This window comes from Rutilus rutilus, assembly GCF_951802725.1.
Source record: "Rutilus rutilus genome assembly, chromosome: 1".
Classification (NCBI taxonomy): Eukaryota; Metazoa; Chordata; class Actinopteri; order Cypriniformes; family Leuciscidae; genus Rutilus; species Rutilus rutilus.
The window spans coordinates 62759740-62781921 of NC_140209.1; positions in this window are offsets into that span (position 1 = coordinate 62759740).

The following is a 22182-nucleotide window of genomic DNA, read 5'->3' on the forward strand; positions in this document are numbered from 1 at the left end:
CTGAGCCATATGATTGCCAAAACTGGCCCAGATGTGTTTTAAGATAACTGGGCCACATTTGCAGCATTATATGTGGGCCACTTTTGGCTCACATCCAGATGAGACAGTGCCACTGAGCCATATCTTTGCCAAAACTGGCCCAGATGTGATTTAAGATAACTTGGCCACATTTGCAGCATCATATGTGGGCCACTTTTGGCTCACACCCAGATGAGCCAGAGCTCACTGAGCCATATCTTTGCCAAAACTGGCCCAGATGTTTTTTAAGATAACTGGGCCACATTTGGATCATCATATGTGGGCCACTTTTGGCTCACACCCAGATGAGCAAGTGCTCACTGAGCCGTATCTTTGCCAAAACTGGCTCAGATGTGTTTTAAGATAACTGGGCCACATTTGCAGCTTTATATGTGGGCCACTTTTGGCTCACATCCAGATGAGCCAGTGCTCACTGAGCCATATCTTTGCCAAAACTGGCCCAGATGTGTTTTAAGATAACTGGGCCACATTTGCAGCATTATATGTGGGCCACTTTTGGCTCACATCCAGATGAGCCAGTGCCACTGAGCCATATCTGTGCCAAAACTGGCCCAGATGTGTTTTAAGATAACTGGGCCACATTTGGATCATCATATGTGGGCCACTTTTGGCTCACACCCAGATGAGCCAGTGCTCACTGAGCCATATCTTTGCCAAAACTGGCCCAGATGTGATTTATGATAACTGGGCCACATTTGCAGCATTATATGTGGGCCACTTTTGGCTCACATCCAGATGAGCCAGTGCCACTGAGCCATATCTTTGCCAAAACTGGCCCAGATGTGATTTAAGATAACTGGGCCACATTTGCAGCATCATATGTGGGCCACTTTTGGCTCACATCCAGATGAGCCAGTGCTCACTGAGCCATATCTTTGCCAAAACTGGCCCAGATGTGTTTTAACCCTCTGGGGACCAAGGTGTTTTTGGAGCCCTTGAGATGTTCTGACATGCCTTGAAATTTGTGCTTTTTTCAGTTATTTATAAACATGTTAATGGCAAAGGTGTAAAATCTCTCTATATAGCACAAACAGGGCTACCAAAATATGCGGGCAACGTGTATGTAGATGTTTGTATTTTTAAGAGAATAATGTTTATGCGTGGTTATTGGAAAAAATAAAAATGAAAGTGGCTGAATTAAGACCACAAAACACATATTAAATATGTGTCCACAAGACTTTTGTCTAATTGATGTTGTACCTTTGAGTACTGGCTTCAAAATTATGTGAAAATAGTCTTGCTTTATCGTTCACAAAAAAAAATACATAAATTTAAATGGTGTAAAACAGGTTTTGCTTGGAAAGCCAATATGCGAGGGGGGCGTGAAGGAGTAGTTTACACCTGGGTTGTCCCACCCACTCTGCATAATGACTCTGCATAATTAGCCATTCATTCAGGTGTGACACTGACTGAGCCACAATGCAAGGACAATGCCTATATAGAAGAATACTTATATCGACCATTTAAGATTTCGCTTACATCTATCTTGTAAATATGTTTAGCTATTTTATTAAAAATGTTACAATTACAACAATAATTACAATTTCAACAATATTTCAAGTGTACTCTTTCTTTGTAAAAAAAAAAAAAGAAAGAAAAAAAAAGATTATAGGCCTACATTTTATCATATGTATTCATTAGTTTGAATATAACCAACATTGGAACATCTAACATCTTAGTCTATGACTTTATTTTTGACAAAAATAGTGTGACTAACGCCTGACTAACGTTGTTTTATTGAAATATCAGGGCATATAAATGTTAATTTACGTTGCTTATACAAATACATTTTATTTCAACATATTCCAGTCGATTTTTACTCATCTCAGTAGGCTATGGCAAAGCAGTTTATTCTTTCACACACAGACACGCGATTCATATTTAGGCTAAACACTCTTTACAAATATTTACCCTTCATTCATCTCACAGAAACGCGAGTCATATTATAGAAATGCGATTCATCTTTTTGCGGTTTACAGGCCTACACTAACGTTATTCCATAACGTTATTCCACACTTGAGAAAATAAAACAGCCTACCTCACTCCTCAGCGCGATCTGCTGCTCATATCAGGAGATATTTCTCCTCATCAGCACTGTGGAAACTTTTCTCCATAAAGGCTATAATGTCTCACTCGCGACCATGCTCGCGACGCGCTTTGTTTACAGCTGATGTGTGGGCGTTTCACAGACTGAAATGGTTCTCAGAATTTGCATTTGAATAGCGCGCGCTCTCCGGGGAGTGGTCAAATTACTGTGAATCATCTCGTAATGAGGTCGACTGGAGTCGCTCTCTTTGTATACAGATTACAGAAACTAAGAATATTTGTTTTTTATATAAATTACTTCAATTAAAAGCTGCGATCTCAAGCTTTATACCCGTGGGTCTGTTTGCCTGTTTGACTGAATTTTCGCGGAGTTATAGATCATTTTCGAACGCGTTTCAAACGGGAGTTTACTGACAGAGAGAAGGCAGAAATCGCATCATCTTATTTTTTCTTTATTTGTCAAAAAGCAAAACACTTTATTTTTATTGTGAGTATACAGAAAAAAAATAGAAACTGAACAGGATCGATTGATGTATTACACGAAAATGAAAGATCAAAATTAACAGAGCATTTAGTGTTTATTTTGCATTGCTAAAAAAAAAAAACGAGCAAAAAGCGCGGGCGCGTTTTTGGTCCCCAGAGGATTAAGATAACTGGGCCACATTTGCAGCATTATATGTGGGCCACTTTTGGCTCACATCCAGATGAGCCAGTGCCACTGAGCCATATCTTTGCCCAAACTGGCTCAGATGTGTTTTAAGATAACTGGGCCACATTTGCAGCTTTATATGTGGGCCACTTTTGGCTCACATCCAGATGAGACAGTGCCACTGAGCCATATCTTTGCCCAAACTGGCCCAGATGTGTTTTAAGATAACTGGGCCACATTTGCTGAAACATATGTGGGCCACTTTTGGCTCACACCCAAATGAGCCAGTGCTCACTGAGCCATATCATTGCCAAAACTGGCCCAGATGTGTTTTAAGATAACTGGGCCACATTTGCAGCATTATATGTGGGCCACTTTTGGCTCACATCCAGATGAGCCAGTGCTCACTGAGCCATATCTTTGCCAAAACTGGCCCAGATGTGTTTTAAGATAACTGGGCCACATTTGCAGCATCATATGTGGGCCACTTTTGGCTCACATCCAGATGAGACAGTGCCACTGTGCCATATCTTTGCCAAAACTGGCCCAGATATGTTTTAAGAAAACTGGGACACATTTGCTGAAACATATGTGGGCCATTTTTGGTTTACATCCAGATTAGTCATTGTTGATTGTGCCACGTTTCTGCCATAGGTGGCCCACATTTGGTTTGTGATATTTGGGCCATATTCATTATTTATCATATGGGCCACTTTAGGCTCACATTCAGATTACACATTGCCATAAGTGCCGCATCTTTGCCTAAAAAGGCCCACATGTGATTTAAAATATTTGGGCCATATTTGCCATTTTACATGTGGGCCACTTCAGGCTCAGACACATTTGGTCCGGGCCATAAGTAGGCCTGAAGTGCCGCATCATTGCCTGAAGTGGCCCACATCCGTCTGCTATCTGCTACAATATCATAATATCTTTATTATCAAGTGGCCATCAAACTTGATCACATTTTCTCATGCTATAACAAACTCTTACAGTAACCAGAGAAAAACCAACATTAAAAACTCAAGGCCAAAGAGCCCAACTAAAGCAAACTATTACTTTCAAACACACTTCGACATCGACAACTCTTTTAAGAGGTTCAGTCCTGTGTCTGCTAGAGATGCGCGGATGGGCTATTATTTCATCCGCAACCGCATCACAAAACTCATCATCCGTCCACCATCCATCCGCACCAACGTTTTTGACCAATTTTCAAAACCGCACCCGCCCGCCATCCGCTGATTGGGCGATGCAAGGCGCTGCTGATGACAGCCGCGAGACTAGAAAGCTCTTACCTCAGAATATCAGCAGTGAACTCCATCTCCGATCGGCGCACAGGGACAAAAATAAATAAATAATTTAAATAAATAAATAGCCTAAATTAAACGCAAAATAAACTTCATGATAAAGATGTATCTTAAGCCTGGTTCACACGGGATGATTTTAAAATTGTCTGCCGATTTTCCAAACCTGAGAGACCCCCACACACGGCGATAAAAAATCACGGGTCTAACAGTTTTGATTGTACAGTGTGTGGTGCGCAGCCACACAGCAAAATCAACACATCACACACAAACCGATTTGACTCCCGAGCATTCCCATGTCAGACGGGAAATCTCACAAAATCCCTCGAGATCAAACGTGACTTCAGAGTAAACAATCATGGCGGACGAAGAGGATGCAGTGGCGATAGTTTGTTTTTAAACGAAAAAAAAAAACGTTATCAAAAGAAAAGGCGATGGTCAAAGAAGTGGAGACTTTCTGGTGCGCCATGCCGCCGGCTGTTTTGATTTTGTTTCCCGGTGCTTCCTCGCCGCCTCGTCACCTCGCTTTCTGATTGGCTACACGCCACAGTCCACAGGCTGCGTGCTCGTTTGTCCCCGGGGGACACCACACAAATCGAGCCAAAAAAATCCAACATGTTGGATATCCCCGATTTGAGATCGGAGCGGTCCCGACGTCCTTCCGAGCAGACGAGCGCACTCTTAACACACCACACACGGCAGGAATATCTGATCAGATTATTTTACGATAATCGGAACATCCTTAAGATTGTTGGAAGGAGTGAATCGGGGCTAAAATCGGCCTAATTATCCTGCCGTGTGAACCAGGCTTTAGCTCTTAAGAGCGCTCTCTACGTGCAAGGTTACGAACGCTCGCCGCAATTCCACGCGTGTTTCCCAAAAATGCACTTAACATGAACGCTCGAGAATGCGTTCTACGTGCTACTTAAGAGTCGCTGTCCATTTGTCAAGTGCTGAAATATAACCTTATATGGAATCGTATTCTGAACGTTTAACCTAATAATTGTCATCTGTTGTGGATTAGCAATCAAGACAAGTCTATAAAGCACCTACCTACAGGCGGAGGCACTGACAAAATGGCTGAACAAAAACAAAACAAGAAAAGATACCTTTCAAAAAGATGAAATTAATGTCCTTTAAGAGGAGATGTAATTTTTAACAGATTTAAAGGATTTCTTTTATAAATTTTTTGTTCATTTATTTAATTTTGATTAAAATTATTATATTAAATTATTTCTATTTTTTTGTTTTGTTTTCTGTCCTTTTTAATTATTTAATTTATACATTAATTTAACAAAAAAAAAAGAGTAATAAAGTGGGTAACACTTTATTTTGATGGTCCCTTTTGAACATTCTGTTGACTATAAGTAGCTTTGCAACTACATGTCGACTAACTTTCATTAGAGTATTAGTAGAGTGTCTGCTTAATATCTACTAACTCTTTATTGTGATGCTCCTCCAAACGACATTCTACTGACTATAAGTAACTTTGCAACTACATGTCAACTTATTATAACCCTAACCCTACCAGTCTACTCTACTAACACTCTAATGAGAGTTAGTAGACATGTACACAGCAACATCCCCAGTGTTAAATCAACACTGCTCAGAGCAAATATGGTCCCACTCTACAGAGTGTTAAAGTAACACTGTTAGGAGTTTGTGTGTTATTCTGCCCTCTGGTGTCCGTTCTGGGTATTTGCTTGCTTTTCAGATGGGTGTTCCTCCAGATAATTCACCGGACGCGGCGATTGGTTCATCTCCACAACCAGCCAGAATAAAAGGACCACCCCAAACACCTTCCAGATGCCCTTTGTGCCACCGCGTGCTTGCGTCGTTGCCTTTTAATTCGCTCTTCGTAGGGTTGAGTATCTTGCCAGAGAGAAAGAGTTCGCTTAGTGCTATGTCCTGCTATTGATATGAATCTGTATTGTCTAAATTACATTATGTAAATATTGGGTGATTTGTACTGTCAACGTATTAAGGGCTGTAGGAGGTTTGACACCATTTCTTTTGATGTACATATTTTGCACTCTGTTTTTTATTTAGGGAGTTAGGGAAGGATTGTGTATTTCATTTTCTTTTCTTTGGTTTAGGAATTTAGTTAATCTAACACGAAGGGGATTTTGTTTATTATTTTGGCCTTGTCATCCTCTGAAGTTGGAATTTGTTTCCTTTTGCCCGTAAATAAATACGTTTTCCTAATCTCTCTGGTAGTTGGTTTTCATTTTTAGGAGGAGGGAATTGGAAATGACTTCTAAATTCGAATTAGATCACTTTGCCATTCAGCCATCAGTACAGCAACTAGATATTTGTCGCAAAGATGATTTGTTGGCTATTGCGGATTTGTATCAGATTCAGGTTATTCGTGGTGCAAGGAAAGCAGAAATAAAAGGAGTGATTTATCTCAGTGGTTTTATCTCAGGAACGCGAAGCAGATGTTGCATTTGACATGTCGGCTTCCGGGGGCGAGGGGGCGGAGGAACCCAAACCCACGGAGCTGGTTAGCATAGATCCTGCTAATTTTCCGTCTCCTAGAGATCCTTTGCTGGCAATCAAATTGAAATAGCTGGAGATAGAGCTGAGTAGACAACAGTATCAGAATCAGCTGTTGCAGGTGCGGGCAGTTGAAATTGAGACTCAGCGAGCAATCAGGCTCAAGGAGCTGGATCTGGGTGTAAAAGCCCAACAACAAACAGCTCACTTCCCCGCTGATGGGGCGCCCAGCGTGAATGTGCCAGTTTCAGCTCCTGTTGATGCTTCCACTCCGAGTTCCGTTCCTGCACCACGATCGCCTTTTCAAGTAAGTGAATTCGATATTAGTAGACAAATTGCTTTAGTCCCGTTGTTCCGTGAGAGCGAGGTTGATACATATTTTAATGTATTTGAGCGTATCGCAGTTACGTTGAAATGGCCGCGTACTGTCTGGCCACTTTTGTTACAATGTAAATTGGTTGGAAAAGCGCAAGAAGTCTATTCTGCTTTAACTCTCGAACAGAGTTTAAATTATGATGAGATGAAGAATGCTGTCTTACGCGCTTATGAGTTGGTGCCTGAAGCCTACCGGCAGAGATTTCGTTATCAAGTGAAAACCACTAGTCAAACGTTTGTAGAATTCGCACGTGATAAAGCAAATGTGTTCGAGAAGTGGTGCGCAGCGAGCAAAGTTACTACGTTTGAACAGTTAAAGGAATTGATGCTGTTGGAAGAATTTAAGAATTGTCTTCCCGAGAAAATCGTGATTTACCTAAATGAGCGGAAAGTTTCTTTTCTTTTCGTTTGCGGATGAGTTTGTGCTGACTCATAGAGTCGTGTATTCGTCTCCTACGAGACGAAATGTTTCCGATCGTGTTCGTAACGTTAGTCCTAAAGATACCACAGCCGTATCAAAGAAGGCGTTAGGGGCTGTTAATGATTAAATTCGTGAGTGTTTTTACTGTCATGAAGTGGGACATCTCATCGCTGTCTGTCCCTCTCTCAAGGGTAAAGCGGGCAGGAAAACATACGCGCCGAAGGGCGTTGCTTTGGTTGAACGTTCCTAAGTTACTATTGGGTCAACAGATACTGACGCAGGGTTTGAGCCGTTTATTGTTGACGGTGTTGTGTCACTTACGGAAGACTCGGATATGAGAAATGTTCGTATCCTTCGTGATACTGGTGCGAGCCAATCCTTAATCTTAGAAAGTGTGTTACCGTTTTCAGAGCAGTCAAGCTGCGGTTCGAGTGTATTGCTGCAAGGTCTTGGTTTGTCAGTTGTTAGAGTTCCGTTGCACCATGTACATATGCGCTCTGGTATTGTGTCGGGGAAAGTTAAACTTGCTGTGCGTGCAGAGTTACCAGTTAAAGGTGTATCGCTCATATAGGAAATGACTTGGCGGGTGACAAAGTTTTCTGTTTACCAGAAGTGGTAGATGTTCCGGTTGCGTACGATGATTATGATGATGTGCAGGAAGAATTTCCGAATGTGTTTAGCATGTGTGTAGTAACCCGAGCACAGGCTCAAAAGTGTAAAGACATTGTTGACCTGTCGGAAACCTTTTTGAGTGAGGGTAATTCCGAGGAATCTGATGTAGTAGAGCTGAAAATGTACGCAATTCCTAATGTTGATTTACCGTGTGAGCAGGCTACGTTAATTGAGGCACAAGGTACCGATCAAACTCTTTCTCACTGTTTTGCAGCAGCTGTCGAGCAGACCGTTTTATCAGAACACCCCGTTGCCTATTTTGCTGAAGAAGGCGTGCTGATGCGAAAGTGGTCACCAAATCGTGTCAGAGATGACTGGGGCACTGTTTTTCAGGTGGTGATTCCAAAAACTTTTAGAGAACAGGTGTTGAGTGTGGCACATGACCTCATGACCATTTACTTTTGTTAGTTACGACACAGACCCCTAGACGGTCGTAACAAATAAAGCAGTGTTAAAGTTAATGAGATAATTAAGTGATTAATTGAGTGATGATTGAACATTAGTGATGAACACCTGCAGTTAACAAGCAGAATCACTGAAGGAAAGAGAAACACAAGAACTACAATTGACTTTTAGTCACAGCCTTAGATTAAATCAACTAAAGATAAAAAGAAGAGATTCAATCTGTGAAGATCAGTCAGTCTGGTTAGTAATAAGTGAAGCTTGTAATGCTGTTTGTGGAGTTGTTTAATCCTCCTCTGCTGAGATCTTCACAGTTTTAATGTCGTCTTTTATCTTCATCTGATTTAATGTGACTGTGAATGGAAGTCAGTTGTAGTTCTTGTGTTTCTCTTTCCTTCAGTGATTCTGCTTGTTAACTGCAGGTGTTCATCACTAATGTTCAATCATCACCAGTGATGGGAATAACGGCGTTATAAATAAACGGCGTTACTAACGGCGTTATTTTTGTCAGTAACGAGTAATCAAACTAATTACTGTTTCCTCCGTTACAACGCCGTTGCCGTTACTGTCAATAAAAATGCGGCGTTACTATAATTGAGCTCACTGAAGCGGTTTTCATCCGAGTAGGCTCTCTCTGTGTGTGTTTATGAGGCGCCGGACTGGACAAAAGCGAGGCAAATGCCGCGAGCCAGCGCGCTCGACAGTGCGCGAGAGAGACCGAGTGTGTCCACGTGCTCGACAGTGCGAGAGAGAGACCGTTATCCGAGAAAGCGCTCGACAGTGCGCGAGAGAGACCGAGTGTGTCCGAGAACGCGCTCGACAGTGCGCGACAGAGACCGAATGTGTCCGAACAACGAGCATAAATACTTGAATACTTTACTTTATAAATAAATTACACATTTCAGCATTAGAATAATCTCTGTAGCATATTGGTATCATATGCAATGTTTTAATTAGTTTATATAGCCTAACATAAACTCCAAAATAACCTGCAGGGAACGTTCAAACATGGCTATTTGTTTGACCGGTTGTTGTGCGGCAAACACGACTAGAATTTGGCTAACCTCTGATGATGACGTTTTCTGTAGGTTATAAAAATAAAGCCCCAAAAGATTATATTTTATTATTATTATTTATGTTGGTACATTGTTCAGTATTATTGAGAGCACTTTTTGTTAAACTTAATATTGTGAGGAAGAAAATACTTCAAGTAGGCAATACAGTCTACCAGTTGTAAAGGTGTGTGAGTTTTATCATTTTAATGATATGCACTAGTGTATGTGTAAGAAGGCTATATTTTCTATGACAATTTATTTATTTTTGGTACATTTCTTAAGAAGCATGTTCTATTTAGTGTCTATTTAATTCATTTAACATTTCATATTGGGGGTATCCAAGAAATTTCTTATATTTAAACTTTTTTTTTTATTTTTTTATTTTTTTTTAAGTAACGCAATAGTTACTTTACCCGGTAATTAGTTACTTTTGTAATGATGTAATTCAGTTACTAACGCAGTTACTTTTTGTGAGAAGTAACTAGTAACTATAACTAATTACTTTTTTTAAGTAACTTACCCAACACTGATCATCACTCAATTAATCACTTAATTATCTCATTAACTTTAACACTGCTTTAGTGTTATTTTAACAATCTGTAGAGTGGGACCATATTTGCTCTGAGCAGTGTTGATTTAACACTGGGGATTTTGCTGTGTACGAGTGCTCTGGAGTAATCGTAAATCCCCAAGTGCGTTGTAAGAAGACAGAGTTATGAGGTCACCTGCAGGACAACCGGCAGATTACACCTTTAACTTTATTCAAATGCAATGTGATTATACCAGTAATATAAGGTTTTGATTGTACTTTATTGTACACTTTATGGTTTCACTTTATTTTGATGGTCCCTTTAACACATTCTGTTGACTATAAGTAGCGTCACACCTACACAGCAAAAACTCCAGTGTTAAATTAACACTCCTGGGAGTGTATATGTGACCTGATCCAGCAAAATGAGTCACAGTGACCCAAATTTCAAAACTGATATTTTGGTATTACTGGAAAGAGGAGACCATAAGCTTTCAAATGATATCCTAGTCAAAGTCATACCTTGAATGGTTGTAAATATATACACATTTGAATTATGGTCATCTGCCCTCTTTTTCCAATTGAAAACCTGAGAAAATCGCTTTTAAAGTTTTTTGCCCGTTTTTTGTTGATATCTTTCAAAATCCATTGCATTTAAAGGGATGAACTATTTATTGTACAGCTTAATTTGACCAAAGACATTAATATATGCTATTATGCCAGGCTGAAGCTCAAATTATTTTAAAGTTTTTATTTGAATAAATAATTTAAAAGGCACTTTTACAAACATTTACTAAAATCAGAAAGATTGAACAGAGGTGCTACAGTTTTGCTTGAGAGAGGGTGTGTGTGTGTGTGTGTGTGTGTGTGTGTGTGTGTGTGTGTGTGTGTGTGTCTCTCTGTGTGTGTGTGTGTGTGTGTGTGTGTGTGTGTGTGTGTGTGTGTGTGTGTGTGTGTGTGTGTGTGTGTGTGTGTGTGTGTGTGTGTGAAAGAGAGAGAGAAAGTGAGAGAGGCAGAGAGACAAGGAAACCGAGAACAAATAATGTTAGCCTATGCAATCATATCTTTGTGTAGGCTAGTTGACAATAACAGTGTAACATATTCATAACGGATATACCAACAGTAAAATATTGGGTTAAAATAAATCAAACACATTGTAATGGATTCTCCTTGCAGATAAATACACTCACAGAATAATTGCACTCACTCACATCCATACACGATAAATCATCAGAGGATGACACGTCTCCAGATCCAAAACAATCACTGACTAGCCTTAGCCACTCTTGATGACCAGCAGCAGAGCTTAGGTTAGAAGCCTCAAGTGAGTTCAACGCTTTTGGCGATTTTTTGGCGACTTTGCTCTCTTTTGACAGCGACATTTCTCAAATTAATAATATTTAATCTTTCTGAGGAGATCTGCTAGCTTGTTTACACAGAGCGCCGCGAGTCTGACAGGAGGATGGCTGGACCAATCGCGGGCCGGTCAGTCGAAATGGGGCTTCCCATTGACAAATGATCAGCGTTTGTGTACATTTCTAAGCTTTTTGATTGGTTCTATACAACGTGTAACACCATATTTGGAGAGCAGAGACGTTTCAGGGGATACCCGGGAAATGCTCAGAGGTGACGAGAGGAGTTGAGAAAAGCAATATTCATTTCCAGCGAATTTAGTAAAACTTTGTAAACTTTAATAGTCATTTAAATACCTTTACTCAATTATCTGGACTACGAAACTTTAGGAGATTATTTCTGAATGTCTATTCTTTGAAATTTAGCACAAAAAAATAAATAAAATAAAAAATATTATTTCATTGTTTTTCCACATAAACGGCCCATATCTTAAATTGGAACGTTGCGACTTCCGACTCATTTCGCCAGATCGGGTCACATATGAGTCCACACTCAAGAGTGTAAACTGTTAAAATATGAGTGTTAAATTAACACTCAAGAGTGTTAAAGTTAATGAGATAATTCAGTGATTAATTGAGTGATGATTGAGCATTATTGAAGACACCAGAATCACTGAAGGAGAAAATCACAAATTGTAAGTCACCGTTATGGTGATCAGTGTTTGCTTTAGTTGGGCTCTTGACCCTTATATGTTTACTTTAGATTTTGCTTGTCTGCTGTTATTGATTTATAACAGTCAGATGAACAAAGAGACAATGTGACCTGATGGTGTTGGTTATGATCAGATATAATCATGTTGTGGTCCAGAAAACTAAACTTATTGAGATAGTTTAGTTTAACTTGTTAATTACAACAGCTCTGTGATTCTACAGCATATGATTTTCATTATTTTTCATATAATCCAAAATATTTAATAAACATTGTTCTGATCAAAAGACTATTTAGAAACACAGACATCAATAATCAGCCTGTGAATCTCAACAATGGTGACAATAATAAAGCATGTTGCATTGGCTGCCACCAATCACAACTCATTAATAGCCAGCAGCCATATCTCCCTGTAGCCCAAGACTGGTTGCCCACTGAAGCTAAGCAGGGCTGAGCCTGGTTAGTACCTGGATGGGAGACCTCCTGAGAAAAACCAGGTTGCTGCTGGAAGAGGTGTTAGTGAGGCCAGCAGGGGGTGCTCACCCTGTGGTCTGTGTGGGTCCTAACGCCCCAGTGTAGTGACAGGGACACTATACTGTCAAAACAGCACCGTCCTTCGGATGAGACGTTAAACCGAGGTCCTGACTCTCTGTGGTCATAAAAAATCCCATGGCACTTCTCGTAAAGAGTAGGGGTGTAACCCCGGTGTCATGGCCACACACCATTGGCCCTTACCAATCATGGCCTCCTAATAACCCCCTTACATTGAATTGGCTCTATCACTCTCTCTCCTCTCTCCACTTATATCCAGTGTGTGGTGAGCGCACTGGCGCCGTTGTACTGTGGCTGCCGTCGCATCATCCAAGTGGATGCTGCACACTGGTGGTGGTTGAGGAGAGATCCCCTGACATGATTGTAAAGCGCTTTGGGTGTACAGTAGTACATATGAAAGCGCTATATAAATGCCCTGTGGGGTGGTGTGGCGCAATGGTTAAGACACATGCCTTTGGTGTGAGAGACCCGGGTTCGAATCCACTGTGAGACACCAATGTGTCCCTGAGCAAGACACTTAACCCCTAGTTGCTCCAGAGGCGTGCGACCTCTGACATAATTAGCAATTGTAAGTCGCTTTGGATAAAAGCGTCAGCTAAATGAATAAATGTAAATGTAAATGATTCATAAATGGCTCCCATCATGCATTGCGGTATGAATAAATTATGATCTGAATTGTCTATGTAATTTACTTTTCCTAAGTGAATATTCTGCTCGTCACCATTGTTGAGATGCATAGACTGAATCTTGACGTCTGTGTGTGCCTAAAAGAAAGTTTTTTTTTTTAAACAACTTTTAAGAAATCCTTTGTATTATATATAAAATTCTGGATATTTTTGCAGAATCACAGTTATGCTGTAATCAAGAACATAAATCTAAGTCAGAAATAAGGATCTTAATGAGTTCAGTGATCAAGTTCAAATGATGATTGTCATAATATAACCAACACCATCAGATCACTTTTTTTCTTTGTTCATCTGGCAGTTATAACTCAGATACAGCAGCCAAACAAAATCTAAAGTAAACATATAAGGGTCAGGAGCCCAACTAAAGCAAATACTGATCATCATAATGGTGACTTACAATTTGAGATTTTATCCTTCAGTGATTCTGCTTGTTAACATCAGATGTCTTCAATAATGATCAATCATCACTCAATTATCTAATTAACTTTAACACTCTTGAGTGTTAATTTAACACTCATATTTTAAGACTTTACACTCTTGAGTGTGGACTCATATACACTCCCAGGAGTGTTAATTTAACACTGGAGTTTTTGCTGTATATGTCTGTTTAACCAGGACATGTCTGGCCAGGATTTCCCGGATATTTTGGGCGATCTCGAAATTCCGGCCGGACATGTCCTGGAAAAAGTGGACATATGGTCACCCTAATTTAATACATCGTCTACATTAATAATATAATAAAATTCAATATGTATATCCCACATTTCATGGTGCAGTTAATATTACTAAGCTAACGTTACAGTAAACGTCCATGGGACGTGATGGGACTTTGTAGACGGAAAAGCCTTCTGACTGTATCGTTGCGCACAGTGTTTCTCCTGTTTGTCAGAGCTGTTTCTTCTGCCTTTAAACTGGTTTAAATCACTGAGACATTGTGTTCTTTGCTGAATTCAAGCGCTTCTCACTGGATCTAGTGAGCTCGCGCTGCGCTGCCGTTTGGACTTTGAGCCGAGTGGATAAATGGTCCATGTGGCGCGCGGTTCAAATGAGTTTCGTTCCGCTTTTGGCGCATAAACATTATCGAACATTTATCGAACTCTTGATATCGTTTTATCCAGAAAAATTATATCGCGATAATTATCGTTATTGTTTTATCGCCCAGCCCTAATTAGGAGATAATGTTCTATCAATGTTATCATTAAACATGTTTAAAGTGTTTTTGGAGAGTGTTATCCTACCTTTTAGGAGAACATTCTGGTAACATAATTAAAATTAGCTACAGAAAACATTACAAGTACATAACATAATGCTCTCAAACCATTCATAGAGCAATAACAGTTCTAGCTGGGATGAGCTCATATTGTGGTCATAGTTTGAGCACACAGTGAGTGCGCTGTGAGGTTACACTATAAGATCACTGTTACTCAGATTGTTGACGTTGTGACCACATGGTGACATCACTGTGAGATCAAAGTGTGACTGGGTTCTCTAGTATTTCCAGATGAACATCACAATGACCCTTTTGGCTCTTTTTAATCACATAACCAACCCTCAGTATAGTTTGCAGGTTTGGTTTTATGAATACCTCTAATCATCTTAATAATATTCAATAAGTATTAACTTAATACTTTCATTTCTATCCATTTAGCATCAAGACAGAGTTTGGAACAAAGGAGTCACCAAATGTGCAGTTGCGCTATTGGGGGCTTTTAATCACATCTGATGTTTTATCTCTGACCACGTCCTGCAAGATGGATCTCTACATGTTTCCCTTCGACACCCAAAGCTGCACTATAACGTTTCAGTCTTCAGCATATTCATGTACATCTGAAAACCTTGAATGAGTGTTGACAAACAAACGAATAAATGAAACATAAATTATTTTAAATTGTTTGACTTTATAATAAATATTTTTTTTTTTACATTTGTTTCCAAAGACAATGATCTTACAATACAGCTACTCTCAGATGAAATGGGAGGTACCATTTCCTTCAGGGAATCCTTTGAGGTCCAGGGAGAGTGGGAACTCCTCAAAATAAATTACACTAAAGCTCAAGCCACCGGTTTTTGGTATGACGTGGATCAGCTGATATTTCAGGTACAGAGCACAAGAATATTTTAAGTACTATTTTTATAACTGCAGACTGGAGATCACCAAAATGGGGCATGAACTCCAAAATGGTGCGGGGTCTCCACACTCAAAGACTGCATTCCCAGCTAACAGACTTTTGTTATAACGTATATTGTCTTGACGTTAGAGCAGGGATGGGCAAACTCGGTCCTGGAGGGCCACTGTCCTGCAGAGTTCAGCTCCAACCGTGATAAACTTTGCTGTCTGTAACTTTCTAGTAATCCTGAAGACATTGATGAGCTGGTTCAGGTGTGTTTGATTGGAGTCCCAGATAGCAAGCAACCATCAAAATAATGTTAATGTGTCAATGTTAACTGCATCGCAATCTCTTTTGCTCCCGCAATTAATGTTGAAAAAATGTTGAAATTTCATCCATAAATCAATGTTACAATGTGATGTTGGTTCAACATCATGCTTGCACTCACAGAAAATGAAACAACAATTAAGCCAACTGACTTAAAGCCAACTGACTTAAAGCCACACAACTGCAAATAAAAGAAGACAATAAATCTCTCAAGATCTCAAGAGAGGTTTAGTAGTTGATGTTTTATTGAAAATATGTGGTGATCAGTGTTTTCTTTAGTTGGACAGTTTGACTCTTGGCTTTTATGTGTGTTTCTGGTCTTTGTAACAGTGTTTACCAAAACATATTATTTGTTGCAAAGAAAGACAGAAGCAAAGATAATCAGGTGAAACAGTTTTCAGCATAATTAGATGTTGAATAGTTTGCTAATTTTACACCTGGACAAAAGTGGTTATTTGTTATCAATAGATTATATTCACCATCAATACTTTCTTGCAACAACAGATCAAATGTTCAGAATTTAATTTTTAAATACATAGTAAAAAAAATTCTATTTTTTAGACACACAGACTTCAAGAATCAGCATACGAATCTCAACAATGGTGACATGCTTCATGCTGCAACGCTTGCTAGTTTTATGCAATGGTGGCTACCAGTGATGCGCGGGTCAATGTATAAACAACCCGCACCCGACCGACGTTTTAAACTAACCCGCCCGCAACTCGGACCGCAAAAAAAAGAAAAAGAAAATATTGTACCCGACCCGCTTCCTGACCCGCATTTTTTAAAAGTAGTAAATGCTCTTCGTTGCGTCGTTGGGAAAAAAAATAATATAGCCCTAGGCTATTCTAATTTTGTCAAGAATTATAAAAAATCGTCAATAAGCTCATAATTTGTAAATAGTCTAAATGTTTAATTTTAACAACAATTTAAAAAAGCTGGCTATGTCTATTTTGATGTTTCTGTGCAAGTTCACCAGACAGTGAGGTTCGGGTTTGTTCCGAGCTCGTGAGCGGAGAGCTGAACCTATTCCGCTCCGCTCACTCATTCCGCAGGGTCGCTCGCTCAACCCAGAATGGCCTGCTGGTTCGAAAATATGTGGAATAAGGGCTACCTCTGACTAAATATTTTTTTTTTTCTAGTCGACTAGTAGTTGTTCATTTAAGCCATTCGTGGACAAATCACCCCTTTATATTAATTTAATTAGCCTACTTAAATAGGCTATAGCCTACACTGTAAAAAAGAATACATTGATTTTATTAATATCTAATTAATAAAAATGAGGCAACAGATTACAAGCAATATTATTAATTAAATTTAACAAATTAGAATTGAGTAATAATTAATCAAATGAATTCCTTAATAGTTAACCATTTAAAATGAGTAAAATGTACAAAATATCTTTTATTGCCAACATTGAAGACACCTGGTGTTAACAAGCAGAATCACTGAAGGAGAAAACCATAATTAAAGTCACCATTGTGGAGATCAGTGTGTGTTTTAGTTGGGCTCTTGACCCTTAAATCATTTACTTTAAGTTTTGTTCGGCTGCTGTACATGAGTTATGACAGCCAGATGAACAAATAGAAAAGATGATCTGATGGTCTTGGTTGTGATTTAACATAATCATTATTTCACAATCATTAGACCTGAATCACTGAACCTCATACAGAGTCCAATTTATGAGTTAAGTTAACTTTATTAATTACAGAAGTTTAATATTTTTAGCCTTTTCAATGAAATCCAAATGATCAAATCAATAATAAAAAAAAATATATATATGTGTTTTTTTTATTTATTATTTTTAGGCACACACACACATGAAGATTTTGCGTATGAATCTCAGCAATGGTGACGAACAGATCACCTCTGAACATAAGCTCATTATTTATTCATGCAGCAATGCATGATGGGAGCCATGAATGAGTTTTGATTGGTGGAACCCAGAATGCACTGCAACATGCTTTATAAATGTCACCATTGTTGAGATTCACAGGCTGATTATTGATGTCTGTGTGTCTCCTTTTTATGTTAGAGAAACTTTTTAGAAATTAATTGCCTTACATTGTAAAAGTTAAAAAATATTATGTTGTACAAGGCCAGTGCTGCTATAATTAATATAGTTCACCTAACTCATAAATTGGACTCTATGAGTTCAGTGATTCAGGTCAAATGATTGTGAAATAATGATTATGTTAAAACACAACCAACACCATTAGATCACCGTTTCACGTTGTTCATCTGGCTGTTATAACTCATGTACAGCAGCCAAACAAAACTTAAAGTTAATAATTTAAGGTCAAGAGCCCAACTAAAACACACACTGATCTCCATAATGGTGACTTTAATTATGGTTTTCTCCTTCAGTGATTCTGCTTGTTAACACCAGGTGTCTTCAATGTTGGCAATAAAATATATTTTGTAAATTTTACTCATTTTAAATGGTTACCTTTAAAGGAATTCATTTGATTAATTATTACTCAATTCTAATTTGTTAAATTTAATTAATAATATTGCTTGTAATCTGTTGCCTCATTTTTATTAATTAGATATCAATTAAATCAATGTATTCTTTTTTACAGTGTATGGATAATAAGCGTTATGACCGCACGCATAAAGCTTGCCACAAAGAACCGGTTAAAGTAATGATTATGAATGTGTCTAAATTAGCAAGGAGACATTTAATTGTTTAGTAATAAACTGGTGTTTTCTGTGTCGCTGCAAAGATGAAGTTGACAATTCGGACTCGCCATGAACGCCAGAGAGAAATGCACATTTCATTTGGATTACATAATCAGAGAGTAGCCTATTTATTTTGGTTTGAATATTTTCGTTTAAAAGTAGACAATTGATTGATAAAACATTGATCAAAATTAAGATACAATTTATACAAAACGAAAATCTTTTAAAAAGAGTTTTCAATAAAACAAAACGTCGTCAAAATCATGTTTTACCAAAAACAGCGCCGTTGCTAGGAGGGCGCCAGCGCCTCTGCCTCTCAGCAGCTCTGCCTCGCGAGTGGATGATGATAGCCCTGAAGACGCCTAGCAATGATAGCCTATACATTAGTGGTAGTATACCTGTAGTTAAGTTATACCTTAAGAGTATTCGTAGCGTGCTAATAGACAATATTTTCGGAAAATGCAGCCCAGGTATGATGCGTAATGGAGATTCCAAAGCGCTCTTCTTTGGTCAGAACCACGGAGAGCGATCGCGGATAGGTCCATCCTATGCACCGAAACTTTTTACAATGCAACAAAATATTTAAAGAGCATCAAGCTATTAAAATCTATATTATGTATACGCACGCACAGATAATAACAGCTATATTAGTCAATTTTTTTTTTTATTAAGTTAAGCAGTGATTGGATAACGTTTTTTTATTTCTTTATTTAACGTTTTTAATTTAAGGCCCACCCGCAATTGGTCTGGCTTATCCAAAACTGAAATCCTGGCGCCGTGCCTGGTTGGTCGTGCCAGTTTTGTGGCTATCAAATGTGTAAATAGCATCGCAAGAAGTACACATGACAAAAGCACTTTGGTCATCATCTTTCATTATTTCGGCAAATGTCTCCCACACTCCCACAGCTTCCACTCCCCAGTCTGCACCTTTTCTCTTGCCGCCTCCATCTCTACCTGCAGACTGCTCGTGCGTCATCGTACTTCTTGCCTGTTATTCAGCCAATAAAGTGTAGACCTATGTATTTCATTGAAAATAGTGTCTAGTAATATATAAATTACAAGATAGTCAGACCAGGATGATTATGTAATCATCACAACAGTCAAAAACACTTAAGCATCTTCCTCTTGACTTTGTCTTGCATCAACAACTAAATATCTGTTAATTATCAACAATAACTTTTCTATGAAATAAATAATGTTAAACTGGTTTGTAAACTGGTTTCACATTCAGTGTTGCTGGAAGTAAATTGTAGTTCTTGTATTTCTCTTTTTTCTGTTCTTGTTTCTCTGTCCTTCAGTGATTCTGCTTATCAGGTGTTCATCAGTGTCTCAATTCACTCACTTATTTTCATTCACTCTGTCAAGTGGACTATATTAGTGAACTAATGTAGGGAATAGTGATTGAGGGTATAGGGTGTGATTTGGAAAACAGCCTCTGAGTGTCGATTTTGAGCGCTGTTAATTTACAGTAAATTCCTGTAGGCTATTTTTGTTTTCTACGGTATATTACTGGTTTAATGGAAAATGGTATGATATTGTCAGAATTTGACCTTTTTTTACAGCAAGGGTTAACAGTGCAGTATATCCTCCGGACAACGGTCAGTATTAATCCATGTGCCTGCTATACTCAATAGCAGAGTCCATGGACAATAAAGGTGATCATCAGATGATGGATTGTAGAGCTTTGTGTATAAAGGAATTTATAAAACTTCCTCACATAATCTCTGTCTCACGGACCATAATCCTCCAGAAAACAAACAAGTCCTTCTACAACAATCAAAACAAACCATACTATTGTAGCCAGCGGCGTCAGGTACCGGAGGGAACTATATGAAGCAACACAATTATATAACGTTCGACTACGCCACCCGGCATATACCGGGAACTCAGCCCCAGGACAGGGCACGCACAGGTTCGTTACCAAAAGAAATGGGTGAGCGGAGCGACATAGTCCAGGGAGTACAAAAGATGAAGCAGCTTTATTCAAATACAAAATTTAAAACCATCAATACATTAACATCAAGGGCTCAATATTCACATGTCAAAAAGAAAGAAAAGAAACACTTTGCAAAACTTCCATAAAAAATAAAAAATATAAAATAAATACACAAGAAAGCTTAAGGGAGGGAGATGGAATATGGAGTTAGAATCATGTCAAAACCTCACACACACACAGTAAATTCCCCGGTGTTAAATTTAACACCGCTCGGTGTTTATATGGGAACCACCAGCAGAGTGTTAAAAGTAACACTGAAGCAGTGTTAGAGTTAATGCGATAATTAAGTTATTAATTGAGTGATGATTGAGCATTGAAGACACCTGGTCATAACAAGCAGAATCACTGAAGAAAAGAGAAACACAAGAACTACAACTGACTTCCGGAGATGAAATCAAATGAAGATAAAAGACGAAATAAAATCTCTGAAGATCTCAGCAGAAGAGGATTAAACAACTCCACAAACAGCATTACCAGCTTCACTTATTACTAACTAGTTATTGAGAATTAATAGAGGTGTAGATGTTGCTGTTTTATTGGAAATAATATATTTTAGTAAAATTACCATTATGGTGATCAGTGTTTGCTTTAGTTGGCTAGTTTGAATCTTGGCTTTGTTATGCAAGTTTGTGGTTTTTGTAACAGTGTTTAACAAAACACATAATTTTGTTACAAAGGAAGCCAGAAACAAAGATGATCAAGTGATGTATTTTTAACCATCATAAAGTAGAATTATTCACTAATCACATAGATTAGCAAAAATGATTAGTTGTTATTGAGTTAATTTTTTTTCACCAAAGATAATTTCTTGCCACAGATCAGACATTCTGAATTATGATTTTATTTTTGCACATTGTAGAGGAAATTATTTAAGACGCACACAGACATCAAGAATTAGCATATGAATCTCAACAATGGTGACATGCTTCGTGCAGAAATGCATGCTGGGAACCACCATATTATAAAACGAATGGCTCCCAGCATGCATTGCAGCATGAAGCATGTCACCATTGTAGTGACTCATAAGCTGATTCTTGATGTTAGTGTGTGTTTGTTTCGCTATGGTTTATTTTCTCTCATTGTATTTGGAAGTTAAAATTCCGAATGTTTGATCTTTGGCAAAAAAAAAAATATATATACATATATTGATGGTAAAAATCTGTTAATAACAAGTTATCTCTTTTGGTCAGTTATGACATTTGTCAAACAATAATGTTTTTTTCAAATTCTTAATGGTGATGAACTATAAATCATACCTTTGTGTATGGTTTCCTTTGCAACAAATTATGTGTTTTAGTAAACACTGTTACAAAGACAACAACTACCTTAAAAATATATATATATATAAATTGTCAAACCACCAAACTAGAGGAAACACTGATCACCACAATGGTAACCACACATTTTTAATAAAACTTCAACATCTAAAAATTTGTCTATTCTCAAAAAGACCTTCTGTAGATGAATGACAGAAATAAGGTCAAACTGGTTTGTAATAAGAGAGATTTCATGTCGTTTCAGTTGATTTCATCTAAGGCTGTGTCTGGAAGTCAGTTGTAGTTCTTTTGTTTCTCTTCAGTGATTCTGCTTGTTATCATCAGTTGTCTTCAATAATCGAACAATCAACACTCAATTAATTACTTAATTATCTAATTAACTCTAACACTGCTTCAGTGTTACTTTTAACACCCTGCTGGTGGTTCCCATATAAACACCGAGCAGTGTTAATTTAACACCGGGGAATTTACTGTGTATTGACGCTAAAGGGTGCCATGTGCGTTG